At 38.2% G+C, this 14,869-nt stretch overlaps 1 long non-coding RNA gene across 2 annotated transcripts in view; it reads right to left on the bottom strand.

Annotated features, from left to right (window-relative positions):
• Positions 1-13,825, bottom strand: part of LOC147913446 (uncharacterized) — a 106,913-nt gene extending 93,088 nt beyond the window's left edge. For both annotated transcript variants that reach the window (XR_015548671.1, XR_015548672.1), the window contains exon 1: positions 13,705-13,825. This is a non-coding gene — a long non-coding RNA (uncharacterized LOC147913446). The remainder of the gene's footprint in view (positions 1-13,704) is intronic.
• Positions 13,826-14,869: the final 1,044 nt, after the last annotated feature.

Raw genomic sequence — 14,869 nt, 5'->3', positions numbered from 1 at the left:
ACTTTTCTCAATTCTGAGAGAGGTTAGGAAGCCACAGAAGACAAGTTTGAAGCTAGCAGAGGTTGGTTCATGAGGTTTAAGGAAAGAAGCCGTCTCCGTAACACACCAGTGTGAGGTGAAGCAGCAGGTGCTGATGTAGAAGCTGCAGCAAGTTATCTGGAAGATCTAGTTAAGATAATTAATGGAGGTGGCTACACTAAACAACAGATTTTCCTTTTTTATTATTATTATTTTTTTTGGTGAGGAAGATTAGCCCCGAGCTAGCATCTGTTGTCAGTTCTCCTCTTCTTGCTGAGGAAGATGGGCCCTGAGCTAACATCTGTGCCCATCTTCCTCTATTTTATATGTGGGACACCACCACAGCATGGCTTGATACGTGGTGCGTAGGTCCATGCCCAGGGTTCTGAACCTGCGAACCTTGCGCTGCCGAAGCAGAGTGCACGAACTTAACCACTATGCTTCTGGGCCAGCCTCAAACAATAGATTTTCAATGTAGACAAAACAGCCTTCTATTGGAAGAAGATGCCATCTAGGACTTTCACAGGTAGAGAGGAAAAGTCTATGCCTGTCTTCAAAGCTACAAAGGACAGGCTGACTCTCTTGTCAAGGGCTAATGCAGCTGGTGACTTTAAGTTGAAGTCAATGCTCACTGATCATTCCAAAAATCCTCTACTCTGCCTATGCTCTGTAAATGGAACAACAAAGCCTTGATGACAGCACATTTGTTTACAAAATGGTTTACTGAAAATTTTAAGCCCACTGTTGAAACCTACTGCTCAGAAAAAGAGATTCCTTTCAAAATCTGACTGCTCGTTGATAATGCACCTGGTCACCCATGTGCTCTCATGGCGATGTACTATAAGATTTAAGTTGTTTTCATGCCTGCTAACACAGCATCTGTTCTGCAGCCCATGGATCAAGAAGTAATTTTGACTTTCAAGTCTTATTGTGTAAAAAATACATTTTGTAAGGCTAGGGCTGCCATAGATAGGGATTCCTCTGATGGATCTGGGCAAAGTAAATTGAAAACCTTCCGGAGAAGACTCAGCTTATTTTTTTGTGTGTGTGAGGAAGATCAGCCCTGAGCTAACGTCCATGCCAATCCTCCTCTTTTTGCTGAGGAAGTCTGGCCCCGGGCTAACATCCGTGCTCACTTTTATATGGGACGCTGCCACTGCATGGCTTGACAAGTTGTGCATCCGTGCGCGCCTGGGATCCGAACCCAAGTTGCCAGCAGCGGAGCTCACGCACTTAACCGCTACACCAGATTCACCATTTTTGACTCCATTAATAACATTCAGGATTCATAGGAAGAGGTCAACATATCAACATTAACAAGAGTTGGAAGAAAGTGATTCCAACCCTCCTGGATGACTTTGAGGAGTTCAAGGCTTCAGTGGAGGAAGTAACTGTTGATGTGGTAGAAATAGCAAAAGAACTAGAATTAGAAGTGGAGCCTGAAGATGTGGCTGAATTTCTGCAATCTTGTGATAAAACTTTAATGGATGAGGAGTTGCTTCTCATGGATGAGCAAAGAAAGTGGTTTCTTGAGATGAAATCTACTCCTGGTGAAGATGCTGTGAAGACTATTGAAATTACAACAAAGGATTTAGAATGTCACATAAACTTAGCTGATAAAACAGCAGCAGGGTTTGACAGGATTGACTCCGATTTTGAAATAAGTTCTACTGTGAGTAAAATGCTATCGAACAGTATCGCATGCCACAGAGAAATCATTTGTGAAAGAAGAGTCGATCGATGCCGCAAAATTCATTGTTGTCTTATTTTAAGAAATTGTCACAGCTACCCCAGCCTCCAGGAACCACCACCCTGATCAGTCAGCAGCTATCAACACTGAGGCAAGACCCTCCATCAGCAAAAAGATTATGACTCACTGAAAGCTCAGATGATGGTTAGCAGTCTTTAGCCATATTTTTAAATTAAGATAGGTACATTTTTTTAAGACATGATGCTATTGCATGCTTAATAGGCTATATTATGTGTAAACATAACTTTTATGTGCACTGGGGAAACCAAAAAATTTGGATGACTACTTTATTGAGATGTTCCCTTTATTGTGGTGGTCTGGAACCAAACTTGTAATATTGCTGACGTATGCCTGTACTATAGCATGGGTGCAGATTGCTTAGGAAAAAAGTCCCTTTACATCACAATTAAAACCAAGAGTGAGAACTTCTGCTTCACTGAGCCCCAATGTCCAACCTCATAACTGCTTATTATATGGCTCTGGGAAATTGTCATTCCATGGTGTGAGGTCCCCCTCGATTGCTACAACAATATTCTGAATTAATGTCTTCTTATGCCTTTTTCTGGACCTGTCTCCTATAGAGCATGTTTACCCTACAATGGGGTATACTTAGTTGAACAGATTATAGCTAATCTGTTTGTGATTGTATAGCTCAACCGTTAGCAATTTTGCAGGTGCATTTATTTGATCAATAAGATTCGAGGCCAGCTTGTTTTGGGGATACACATAGGTTTAGGTGCAATAAGCTTACTACCACTCATGTTGTAAACTTGACTTCCAGTGGCTTCACCACTCCAACATCAACTTCCAACCCCAAGTGGGTTTTGATTTGATATTTCTGACTCTGTTGTTCTCTGCTATTCATTGAGTGGTTAGTGTCATTCCCTTTCCCTCCTCCCCTTTCTCTTCATTATTGAATCTCATAAACAGAAATACCTATCTCGATTTTTGAAGAATTTTAGTATAATTAGCACCACTAACCAGTTGTTCTTCTGAGTCTAAAACCATAGTCTAAATTTCTTATTGCAAAATATCTAATTATCACTACAATTCAAGATCTTTGTCTTTCAAATGGTATATCCTTGGAATTCACCACATTATTTTGGACTCATGGTACAGCTGGCCAAACACATTGACCCATTTGAAACCCTCAACATGTAGTCTCCGGGATGGCCTGTCAACGTCATATCTCTGCCTCAGGAATTTACTGGTATTGTAATAACTTGGGTCAATTCTTAATTCAAAATATTCCTCTCCAATTTCTTATAATTCATTTCTCCCAAATACTCCCAATTTCTCCTAGAATGTGGCTTCTACCAGGACCTCTGTGGAGAAACTGCATTTTGGCTTTCTCAGTACTCATGCCGATAGTTTCAAGGTTTACATTTAGTTAGGACCCTCATTTCCACACACCCATGTGAAATGTGGAGGCTAAAGCTGTCAACATGAGGAGATGACTGCACCTGAGCCACCAGTTTTGCAACAAGCATAATTGTAAAATCATTTGATTTTCCAAAAGCAGCAAAGGATCTGGTGTCCATTTGATTCTGAGCCTGATCAGTTCTAGACTGCAAATAGTGGCAGTAGGGTTGTTCACCAGAACAGCCCAATGAGACATATAACGTTCTTTGTGCAAATCAGCTTGAGGGCGTTCTGTTATTGCAAATAGAGACAGTCCCAACGTTTGCATAAATTCTTGGTCCAGAATATGAACAAAATATTCAGTGTTGTTCTTTTAGACAACTCATTTAAAGAACTTCTTACTAGTTCAAACATGTCTCCCAGGAACCTCCCTTTTCTTCAATTCACTGAAGCTGCAGAAAACAAGATTATCCAAAATCTTCCCATTGCTAAATTCAATAGAAATGTTTCAATCTTTATCCCCCCTGACATTTCACCAGCTTTTGACACAATGGGCAGCTTTCTCCTTAATAAAAATTATCTTTGTTTCACATAACATTTTGTTCCCCTGAGTTTCTTTTTATATCTCTGACCAGGCATTTTTTTTTTTTTTGTAACCAGTTATATAAGTTCTTCCTCACCCACTCAATTTCAATTGCTGGAGATCATTAAAATTTTAAACTTTGTCTTACAATTCTCACTGTACTTTCTTTACCCTAGGTCATTTTATCAATTCCCATGAATTCAAATGCTATTAATGTACCCAATTTTCCAAATGCATTTCTTCAGATTACGTCTATCTTCTAGGATCAAAACAATTATATCCACCATCCTAATTAAAAATACTAAGTGAATGATCTAAATGCTTCTAAGATTGAACATGGATAGAGAGATACAACAACAGAATTCTAGATCTTCCACAACTGCAAGACTGCTCCTCCTAAAATAATCCCTGTTTTATAACTCTCTTCTTAGGAAGCCTAACTAGAAAGCTGGAAAGTTCACCCCAAAACTTTTTCTTACCTCCCTCATCCTTACCTCCCACTTTCACTTGAAAGATACACAATTAATTACTCATTCTAACTTGGTCCCTAAATCACTCTACATTATCTCTGCTACCAAATTAGTTCAAGCCATCTGAACTATACACGTATTTCTGTAACAGGTATCTATGTTTTTGCTTTTGACCTTTTCAAAGGCATTCCCAACCAAAAAGCAGAATTATGTTAAAAATGCCAAGTTGTTAATTAGATAACAACACTTCAATGGCTGCCTGTTGTTTTTAGGATAAAGCTAAAACTCTGCACATTCAGTCTGGAGGCTCATCCCACCCTTGCCCTCATCAGATACACTCGAAACACACTTCTTATGGCTCAGCTGCTCATAGGAACCACATTTGTTCATCTCTCCTAGGCCTTGGGCATGTTCTTCCCTCTGCTTGTCTCTTTGTCTTATTTCTCTTCATTATTCTAGTCCTGGCTTAAGGATCCCTTCTTCAGGGTATCCAGCACATCTTTGAAATCTAGACTACATTCCCTTGTATGTCTCATAACAGCTATGGAAAAGTATTTCCATTAGAAGCCGCATTCATTTTCTCCAACCAGATCAAAATCTAAAATCTTTGGCTAATGCACAGCGATTTCTACATGAGGTCCAACAAATACTCAGGAAAGTTGCCTGCCCCACTCTTACAATATGCAAAGTTTTTACATGTATAATTTGTTTAATATTTACAATGGTTTCTCTCCTGACATAAAACATAGCACATGGAATGCATTGAGTAATTACGGGTAAGTGAAAATTGAGATATTGAATAATGAATATAGAGATAGTTTCAGAATTGTGATGAATTTGTCACTTTTTGTGAGCTTTTGAGTTTCTTTTATCAGATTAATCCCTTTTATTACTTTTATGACTATTTTACAGAAGCTTATGTTTTAAATGTTGCTGCTAAAACTATATAGAGTCTGAAGTGACTTGAAAAATGTGAATTCTTTATGTTATTTTGATCTTTAACAGGATGTCTTCTTAAGAGTACGTCTGTCTTCTTCCTCATTACCTCTTAATTATATTTAGAAGTGAAATATTAGAAAATCCAAATGAGTACAATTTATAGTGGTGCCAAATTTGAAAAATAGAAGAATTTCAGATTGAGAGTGTATTAAGTGTAGTAACAACCACAACTACTTTAACAGAAAATTATACTCATGGCTCAATTAAATTTTCTATTATCTGAATTGGGTAATCAAAGGCAACTGAAAAACTTGGCTAAAAATACCTTTTTCCAATGAATATTGGGAAGGTACATGTCATGATGAAATTACCTCCACCAATTTCATTTTTTTCTTTCAGAATATGAAATAGAACAGCTACTATGAGCCATCTAAATTGCAATTTAAGTATTTTTATTGTATCATGACACGTGATAAATATGTGATGTCAGAGTCTCATACCTCATTTTATGTGATAACCTCAAATTAAATAATTATTAGTCTGATCATATAAATAAAACTGTTATGCCTGCTTTGCTCTTTCCTAAATTTTATATTTGAGTCTCAGTATATACATGTTTCATTCTATTGACACTTTCCCTATCAAAAGTGAATGTATGGGGCCGGCCCCGTGGCTTAGCGGTTAAGTGCGTGCGCTCCGCTACCGGCAGCCCGGGTTTGGATCCGGGGCGTGCACTGGTGCACCGCTTCTCTGGCCACGCTGAGGCCACGTCCCACATACAGCAACTAGAAGGATGTGCAGCTATGACATACAGCTATCTACTGGGGCTTTGGGGGAAAAAAGGGAGGAGGATTGGCAATAGGTGTTAGCTCAGAGCCGGTCTTCCTCAGCAAAAAGAGGAGGATTAGCATGGATGTTAGCTCAGGGCTGATCTTCCTCACACACACACAAAAAAAGTGAATGTATTTAAAAATAAAGGCAAATACTTGAATTCATGGTATTTATTATGCCTTATCCTAAATTATGTTTAAAAATATGCGATGTCATGATATAATAATAAATTGGTAAAGGTGCATGTATTCTTCAACATGGAAAGTGTTGTAATTGTTAATCCGTGGACTCTGGTTTTCAAATGCCTGGGACCCATTCAAGTGTTAATATGTACCAACCAAAATAACTTAGTCAATGTGGCTAACCCTTCCAATATTTAATTTTCATATCAACATGTGTCAACCTGACTGGGCCATGAGGTGCCCAGACAGTTGGTCAAACATTTGGATGTATCTGTGAGAGGGTTTTTTTTAGATGCAATTGAATTGGTAGATGGGTAAAGCAGATTGAACTCCCTTAAGTGGTTGAGCCTCATCCAATCAGTTGAAGAACAGAATAGGAGAAAAAGGCTGATCTGCCTCAAGTAGGAGGGAACTCCTTCTGCCTGACTGCATTGAGCTGGGACATCAGACTTTTCCTGCCTTTGGACTCAAACTGAAACATCTGCTCTTCTTAAGTCTCTATCCTGCCAGCTTTTAGAGTGGAATTTACACCATCAGCTCTCCTGGTTTAGGCCTTCAGTCTCAAATTGGAACTACACCACCAACTCTATTGGTTCTCATATTTTCAGCCTTGGACTGAACTGCAGCATCAGCTCTCTCGTGTCTCCAGATTGCCAATTCACCCTGCAGATCTTGGGACTTCTCAGCCTCCACGATCACGTGAGTCAATTCCTCGTAATACTTCTCTTTCTATATATAGGTATACAATCTATTGGTTCTGTTTCTCTAGAGAACTCTGACTAATGTACTGCACAATACATTCTCTCTTGTCTCAAATGAGATAATTAGAAGTCGCATTCATTTTCTCCAACCAGATCAAAATCTAAAATCTTTGGCTAATGCACAGCGATTTCTTCATGAGGTCCAACAAATACTTGGGAAAGTTGCCTGCCCCACTCTTGCAATATGCAAAGTTTATCCACAATAAGCACATTTTTCTCCAGTGGAGGAGACTGGAAATGCAGGGGTGAAATGTCTTCCTAGGGCCGTTGAGGACTCTCCTATATGCGAGGAGAGAATGTTTCTTGATTGGGTTGTGAATCAACTCCCCAGTTAATATTCTTCATGGTCTTGTTCTGACCTCTGAGACCTTCATTCTCTTTTACTTCCCTGGACACATCTGAGATAAGCACACTTTCTTCCTTCAGATCAAGTGATTCTCCTTCTTTCATAATTGGGCAGTTTTCTCAGTCTGCTTGCTGCCTATATATGATTGTTGACCAAGGGTCATTATAGTCTTGTAAAGTCACAGATATTCCCTTGAGAGTATACAACTCTCCAAAACATAGCTTTTTATCCATGAAATTTCACTCAGCTTTATTTGTAATAGCCATACCTATGCTTCTTTGCTAGATAAAACTTTATTTTTGCTGTATTTTCTTGGTTTCTTTCCCCATGCAATTCTTTTTCTATCGCACATTAATTCGGGAAATCAGACTCTATCAAGCCTAGGTAAGATAGCTACGCCGTTAGAATTTCCCTAAACTATTTAATACAGTTGGAATAGTTTCTTTGGGTCCTTACTCTAAATTAAACTTTTATTCTGAGACAACTTAATTCATTCAGAGATTTTAAAAATAGATATGCCAACCACAAAATTGCTCTGTTCTTTGTGAAGAGATTGAGAATCAATCAGTCTTTGTCACTCAAAGCATTTTCAAGTTTATATTTTGATATTCGAAGACAAGAGTCTGTTGCCTCTTCCAGTCCTACAACTAACTGAAATCAGGTAGTGCCTTTATTCAGTTTGGTGTATGCTTGCAGACTAGTTAATTCTTTTCTGAATTTCTCTCCTCCTTGTAACATCTTTTTTTATAATACTTTATCAAACATAGCTAACTGGAATCTGCATGTTTTAAATATTTTTAGGCAACATATCAAATTCTCTATTATATAACAGGATTCACTAGAAATTATGATAAATACTACTGAAATATAGTTGGTTTTATCCCTTTTCCTCTGTAGTGACTTGCGTGCTCCCATCCTTTGCGGAAAACAACATAAACACTTTTCTGGTACTGACTCATATGGACACTTTAATTTTTTTGCTCTTCAAAATAACATGTAAATATGATTTAAATACATATCATTAAAATTAAGGTTAAAAAACCTATTTAAGGGAGAAAAAATAATTGTATTCATACCTAGGATGAGATCATTACTGTAGTTAAACCCTTATTTTATCTCCCAGCTTCCTAGTAGCCAAGGCTAAGGTTAAAAGCAATATTATATAGTTATGTTAAAAGGAAGCCCACAGTTTTATCTGGGGAGATATTTTCACAACACTAAACTCCTAGACATTGGTTTTCCATTCTACATCATAAGAAACAGTAAGCAATAGCGTAGGCACAATGAAAAATAACATTTTGCAGGTGGTCATGAAATATTCTTCAAATAATCCTTCCTTATACCAAAATTTAATTTAAAAAAATATATACTTTATATAAATAAAGTTCTTACTATGTGCCAGATCTTAGATTTTTTTCACTGAACTCGTGGAGTTTAATTGGGAGATACATAGCAAATAAATTAAAAATTACAATTGATATTGTGAGCTCTAAAGGAAAGTAATATGGTTTTTATGAGAATTTATAATACTGTGATTGACCTAAACTAAGAGTAAGGGTTCTGTGTAGAAGTCATTCTTCAGTTTGATGTGAACGATCTTTTTCGCCAGGAAAGGTAAAATAAAGCCCCGAAAATCACGTGTCCATGAACTAATTAACAGAGTTAAAAGTGTTGAATGTTATGTATGATCATATATTCATGTGCCACTCAAAGGTTCACTAGAAGAAGCTTTCCTTCTTTTGATTTTTGAATTTTCACAATTAATTTGAGAGTATGTACTTGCCGCTTTGTCATTCACATACTTTTGAAAACTTGCTTTAAATTTAAAAAAATTATGTCATCAATAATCTAAATTTTGCCAACATATTGAAATTATGATTAATAAAATATATTGTTTTAAGGAGACAAAAGTTGTACCAGATGCTTTCATTTTGACCTTATCAAGCAAAAATAATAAAGTTAAATTATTTACTCTTTGAACGTATCTTAATATGTGTAAATGAACTTTAGATAATAAGTCATTTACATCTGAAAATAATTAATATTAGAAAACATAAGCCTGATAGGCTCAAACCATTACAATGCTCATAATGAATATTTTTCAAATACGTCTTCTCACAAATATAAAACATTATCTTGAGCCAATCACATATATTGCCATGAAACACTAACATGTAGAAATAGACATATTTATTTGATGGAATTTTGTGTTTGACACTGTGAGCAGAAACAACAGAAAAAATAAACCAGAAGGAATACAGGAATATATCGAGTTCGAGAGTAGAAGAGAAATATATACGTATATATATATGTATGTGTGTGTAGTTTTATATGTAGTTAAATATATATATAGTTATATACTTTTATATAATTATAATTACTTATATTTGTATTTTAAAATATTTCAGCAGTTGAGCCTTTGGGAAGGAGGAGCTTTCTAAAGATTTTTGCAAAATAATAATTGATAATAAAGCAAGGACGATGTTTGCTTTTTTGTAGCTGTTGAAGATATTCAAAGACTTGAAACATCATATAATAAATATAATAAAGTAAATATGAAACTCTTTATTTTGGTATTATCTAGACACTTGTCAGTCATCCAAAACATATGTACATATTTTAAATTTTTATTGAATTTTTCCAAAAAGAGCTAAAGTTAGATTTCCTACTAGTCATTGTGTCTCCCTAAACATCAAATATTATGGCATCTGCTCCTCAAAATATTTTTCCTACTGGGCCGGCCTGGTGGCTTAGCGGTTAAGTGGGCGCAGTCCTCTGCGGCGGCCCGAGGTTTGGATCCCAGGCGTGCAGACGACACACTGCTTGTCAGGCCATGCTGTGGCGGTGCCCCACATAAAGTAGAGGAAGATGGGCACAGATGTTAACCCAGGGCCAGTCTTCCTCAGCAAAAAGAGGAAGATCGGCATCGGATGTTAGTTCAGGGCTGATCTTTCTCTCAAAAAAAAAAAAAAAATTTCCTACTTTTTCATCCAAAATCTCTTCCAAGTTTTCTCATTTATGTTCATTTTCTCATTGCTTTCTCTTAACATCTCCTCTGCTTCATATCTCATTGCCTGTATCCCCATAAACAACCCATCCTAGGCTTCTATAATATTCCTCTGTGACACGCCCTTTTTGTCCTTTTAAAATAAAATTCAATTTAGTCATTTCTCCCTTTATTAAAACAAAAAAAGCTACCCAGCTCTATTTTTCCGATAAAGATGTGAAATTTTGAGCACCCGAGCAAATACGATGTCAAGAAAACAAAAATATGGAAAAAATATTTATAAATGAGAATCCAGTCTTTCCCTCTTTAGTTTACTTTCTAGTCAGTAGTCGAATTTAGTAAGTTACATTTATTTAGAAGTACTCATATCTAAATTTGAAAATTCATCATTACACTTTTTAATTAAAGGAAAATATAAACACATCAAAGAGATTTTCAATTTCCAAACAAGATGAAATGAGTTGTCAACTGTTGGGAAACAGTATCAAATTACCTATTAACTTTGTGCAACAGGGTAGCTGTTTTATGCAAACAAAACTAAGAAACAGGAACACATATTCAGGGCAAGGCACCTAAAGTTTTAAAATTAAGTCAGTCTCTGTCTCTCTCTCTCCCTCTCTCTTTCCCAACTTTAACTTGATCAAAGGTGTAATAGGAAAATACTTGATAATTAAAGACATCAAACATTAGGGCCTCAGAAGCAATTTGCTCCACGTGTAGTTGTGCTTCAGATTTTAGGCTGAAGTTTGTTTTCTGCGGACGATTTGTGATCTTCTACGGTCCGACTAGACATTACTAGGATTTATACAGCAGAAAGTCTGATCCGAGTTTTCTAGGCCCCGGAAGGACATCCAAGTACAACAGTGATAAGTGCTCTCATGTACAATGACTATTGGTACCTAAATCATATGCTAACAATTGTCTCATTGTGTGCAGAGCTTTAGTGGGTGGTTTAATATGAAACACTGCACAGGTCTTCTTCTAGAAACCAGGATTTCCCAATAGGAGTGGCCTAGACTATTTGTGCCATGAAAAATATTGAAAATGTCATATTTACTGGGAACATCATGCTCATAGGAAAATTTGGAATATTTATGTTGAAAATTATATTTATATTCCCTCAGTCTAGTAAGATTTGTAAAAGGTGATGGTACATGTGACAGGAAACAAAACTACCTACTGCTAAAAATGGAAGAAATTACTCCCTTAGATGATTCTTGATGGAAATGCTTCTCAGTCAATGGTTGCCTAGGACTTTAATGGCTGTATCTATGCTTATACACCAAATAAAACCTATATGGGCATGACAGAAGGGAGGATGGTAGGAGAAACACAGGGTAATGGGAAAGGGAAGAATAGGTGAGTCCATAGATTCAAGCTCACTTTCGCAAATTTCTCCAGAACTTTTAGAAAGAAAACATTTAAAAGAAAATGTGAGGTAATACAAGAATCACCAGATTGTTAAAATATATATCTACAGATATAGATATAAATATAGGTACATAAGTAGATACAAATATAGATATGGATAGATGTAAATTCAGATGATTTAGACATAGATGATATATGGTTGTAGACATGCATAACTTAGTAGTATACTTCTAAACATATTCTGTTGAATTTCAGGAATAAAGGAAAACTAAACTCTGTGAATAAATGGATTACTATTACTTCATAGACTTCACATTTCAGTTAAGGTGTTTCTGTAGTTCTCAAATCCGGCATTACTTAAAAATTTTTAAGTATTTCTGTATCGTGTCTCATAATTACACTTAAACTTCTTAAAGTAATTACATTAAATAATTATATGTAACATTGACAAGTTAATAACTTAGGCTCTCATCTTGTTTTGACTGGTCTTTTACAATATCTTTTAAATTAGTCTTCTTGTCACTCACATGGGCTACGATAATATAGTCATCCTTTTCACTGCGGATAGATCATTATTAAGGACAAATCAGATCATGGCATTTTCATTTAACAGGTTTCAATGATGCCCTATTAACTTCAAGCTGAAATAGAAACAACTTAGCATGGCATACAAATCCCTTGGTGATCTGGCTTCCGTCTCCATATCCTTGTATTAAAATATGCTTTGATTTCCACTAATCATCCCTCTATAGTGGAAAGTCCCTAAAAATACAACACAGTGTAGTATTCGATGACATATATAGATTTCTTAGGTATAGACTTTTGCAAACTAGTAGTCTTATTTCTAAAGACTCAGGTCAATATGTTTAAAATGGCATCAGAATTGCAATTTGTATTAAGTTCCACTCCAACTACATTCTTTTACTGAAATCCTATTGATTTTTTAAATCATATTATGTCTTACAAAATTTAAAATGCACAGAACAGTATGAAGTGAAAAGTCCCCCTCCATCCCTTTTCATCTGACCACAAGTCTCCTCTCCCTGGTGGCAACAATGTGATAAAATCCTTTGTGTGTACACTTCTAGAGTCGATGCACATGTCAGCAAAGAATCCTTCAGATACACACACTCTGTGCTTCACGCACAATTATTGAAGCACTGTGTTAGATATGAAAGACATAAAGTGAACAAAACACAGTCTTAAAAATAAAATTTGATTTTAAGACAGTTCCTTGTAGAAACAATTGAAGTACAGGGCTCTACAAGAAGGTTACAATTTAGTGGCCCATGAACTTTGCATTTACCAGTAGATGCATTTTGTTTAGTCTACAGAGTATTTAGAATATAAGCCATAACTATTTATCAGCAGGTAAAAAAAAATAATTTCCAGCTTTTTCTTCAAAAATAGGAAATCAGGAAGGACATCACGGGCATACTTTATTTCTTTGTGTGTCTGTTTATGTAATGTAAAGTTCACTCTTTTTGGTATACATGTGTGTGCAATTCTCTGAGTTTTGATAAATGTACCAAGTCATGTAACCATACACACAATCAAAATAAAGTTCCATCACTCCCTCCAAAAATCTCGAGAGAAGTCAAGCTGGCTGCGTAGGCAGACTCTGAACTCACCTCCTCCCGCAGACACAGCCAATTTACAACTACTCGTGGAAAAACCACCCCTGAGACAGAACTGAAAACTGGATAAGAGGAACTCCTGCAACAATGGACAATCCTAACTGAGGTGGAAGAGGCAGAGACTCCCTTCTGGAGAGGAAAAACGCCTCCTTCACAAGCAGCCAGCTTCATGGCCTCCGGGAGCAGCCCTCCCTGGAGGAGCGGGGCCCTGAGCTGGGAGCGCCCCCGCTGGGGGCATTTTGTGGACCCAGCACAATCGAGACGAGTGGCGTAATATCTGACTTTGCCTGCTACTAAAACATTGGGGAGTACCCCCAGAAAAGCTGGTTCACAAAGACATTAAAACCGGCTATTAAAGGGCCCACCCGCAAACTCACCCGTTACAGAAAGCAACCAGAAAATCACCAGAAAGAAAGGTGCACAGTGCTTTGATGAAAAGAGACTCACCTGACAGGCCCTGAGTGCATCTCGGTGAGAGGTGAGACCTCTCCAGGGACTGGGACATTGGTGGCGGCCATTGCTGTGGCCTGGTGTGAGCGTGCTGACACAGACGCCATTGGAGTTCTCCCTGAGCCTGCTAGCCCAGGGTCTGCCCCACCCACTAGAGCACCCGATTTAATCCAGCTCAGCCAGGGCAGGCAGCCCACCCTAGAGACTGGCCCCACCCAACAACAAGCCCTCAGGCAACTTGTGGGCCTGCATAGATTAGTGACTGGATTCTCTGCAGCCTGGAAACTGAACCAACTTCTGTGGGGCGGGGCGTGCACAAGGAGCTGGTGGGGAGTGTGGGGGGGTGGTGGAGTGTGTGGGCTCCGGCCATGGAGAGACTGGGTCCGCTTCGGGAGGTCGGGGCGCGCACACGGGGCAGGACTGTGTTGACTCTGTGTCTGGACCTGTGGGCAGCAGGGCTTCTCAGCTGCAGAAGACTTGTGCTTCTCAAAGACCCACACAGGGGTTTGCCCCACCTTCCAAAGCCTGAAACAATTGGGTGCTCCCATGCCTGAGGCCAGCCCCACCCAGCTGCAATCCTCAGAGAACTGACAAGAGACCTAAAGGCTGGATGCTTATAGCAATTGTAAGGCCCTGAGAATAAAAACCTGCCATGCTGGAGGCCTACTCACTTAAAAGAAATACTGCAACACAAATGTGGTATTAGAACTTGCAGCCAACTGTGCTGGGGCTCCCCATACCTGATAAAGAGACTGAAGGGCCCACAACAACTACAAGCAGCTGAGCATTACAACAGCTGGCCAGGAGCATTACTCGGCCTCCCTGGGCACCTACAGGGAGAGCAAACAGGCCACAACAGAAGGACACACGTAGCCCACATAGGGGTCACCCCTGGAACAATGAGAACTGAGGGAAGCACACGGCAGGCCTCCTAAGCCATCACTTACATAAGGTCACCTATCCAAGAGCAGGAGACATAGCTGACCTACCTAATACATAGTCACAAGCACAGGGAAAGAGGCAAAAGGAGGAGGCAAAGGAATACATTCCAAGTAAGGGAACAGGACAAAACCCCAGAAAAGGAACTAAGTGAAACAGAAATGAGCAACCTGCTTGACAGAGAGTTCAAACAAAGAGTGTTAAGGATGCTTACTGATGTGGG

Source organism: Ceratotherium simum, chromosome 27 (genome assembly GCF_057802395.1).
Source record: "Ceratotherium simum simum isolate JZ-2026a chromosome 27, ASM5780239v1, whole genome shotgun sequence".
Taxonomy (NCBI): domain Eukaryota; kingdom Metazoa; phylum Chordata; class Mammalia; order Perissodactyla; family Rhinocerotidae; genus Ceratotherium; species Ceratotherium simum.
The sequence above is the reverse complement of the archived record's forward strand: the minus strand, read 5'-3'. Positions and strand labels throughout refer to the sequence as shown.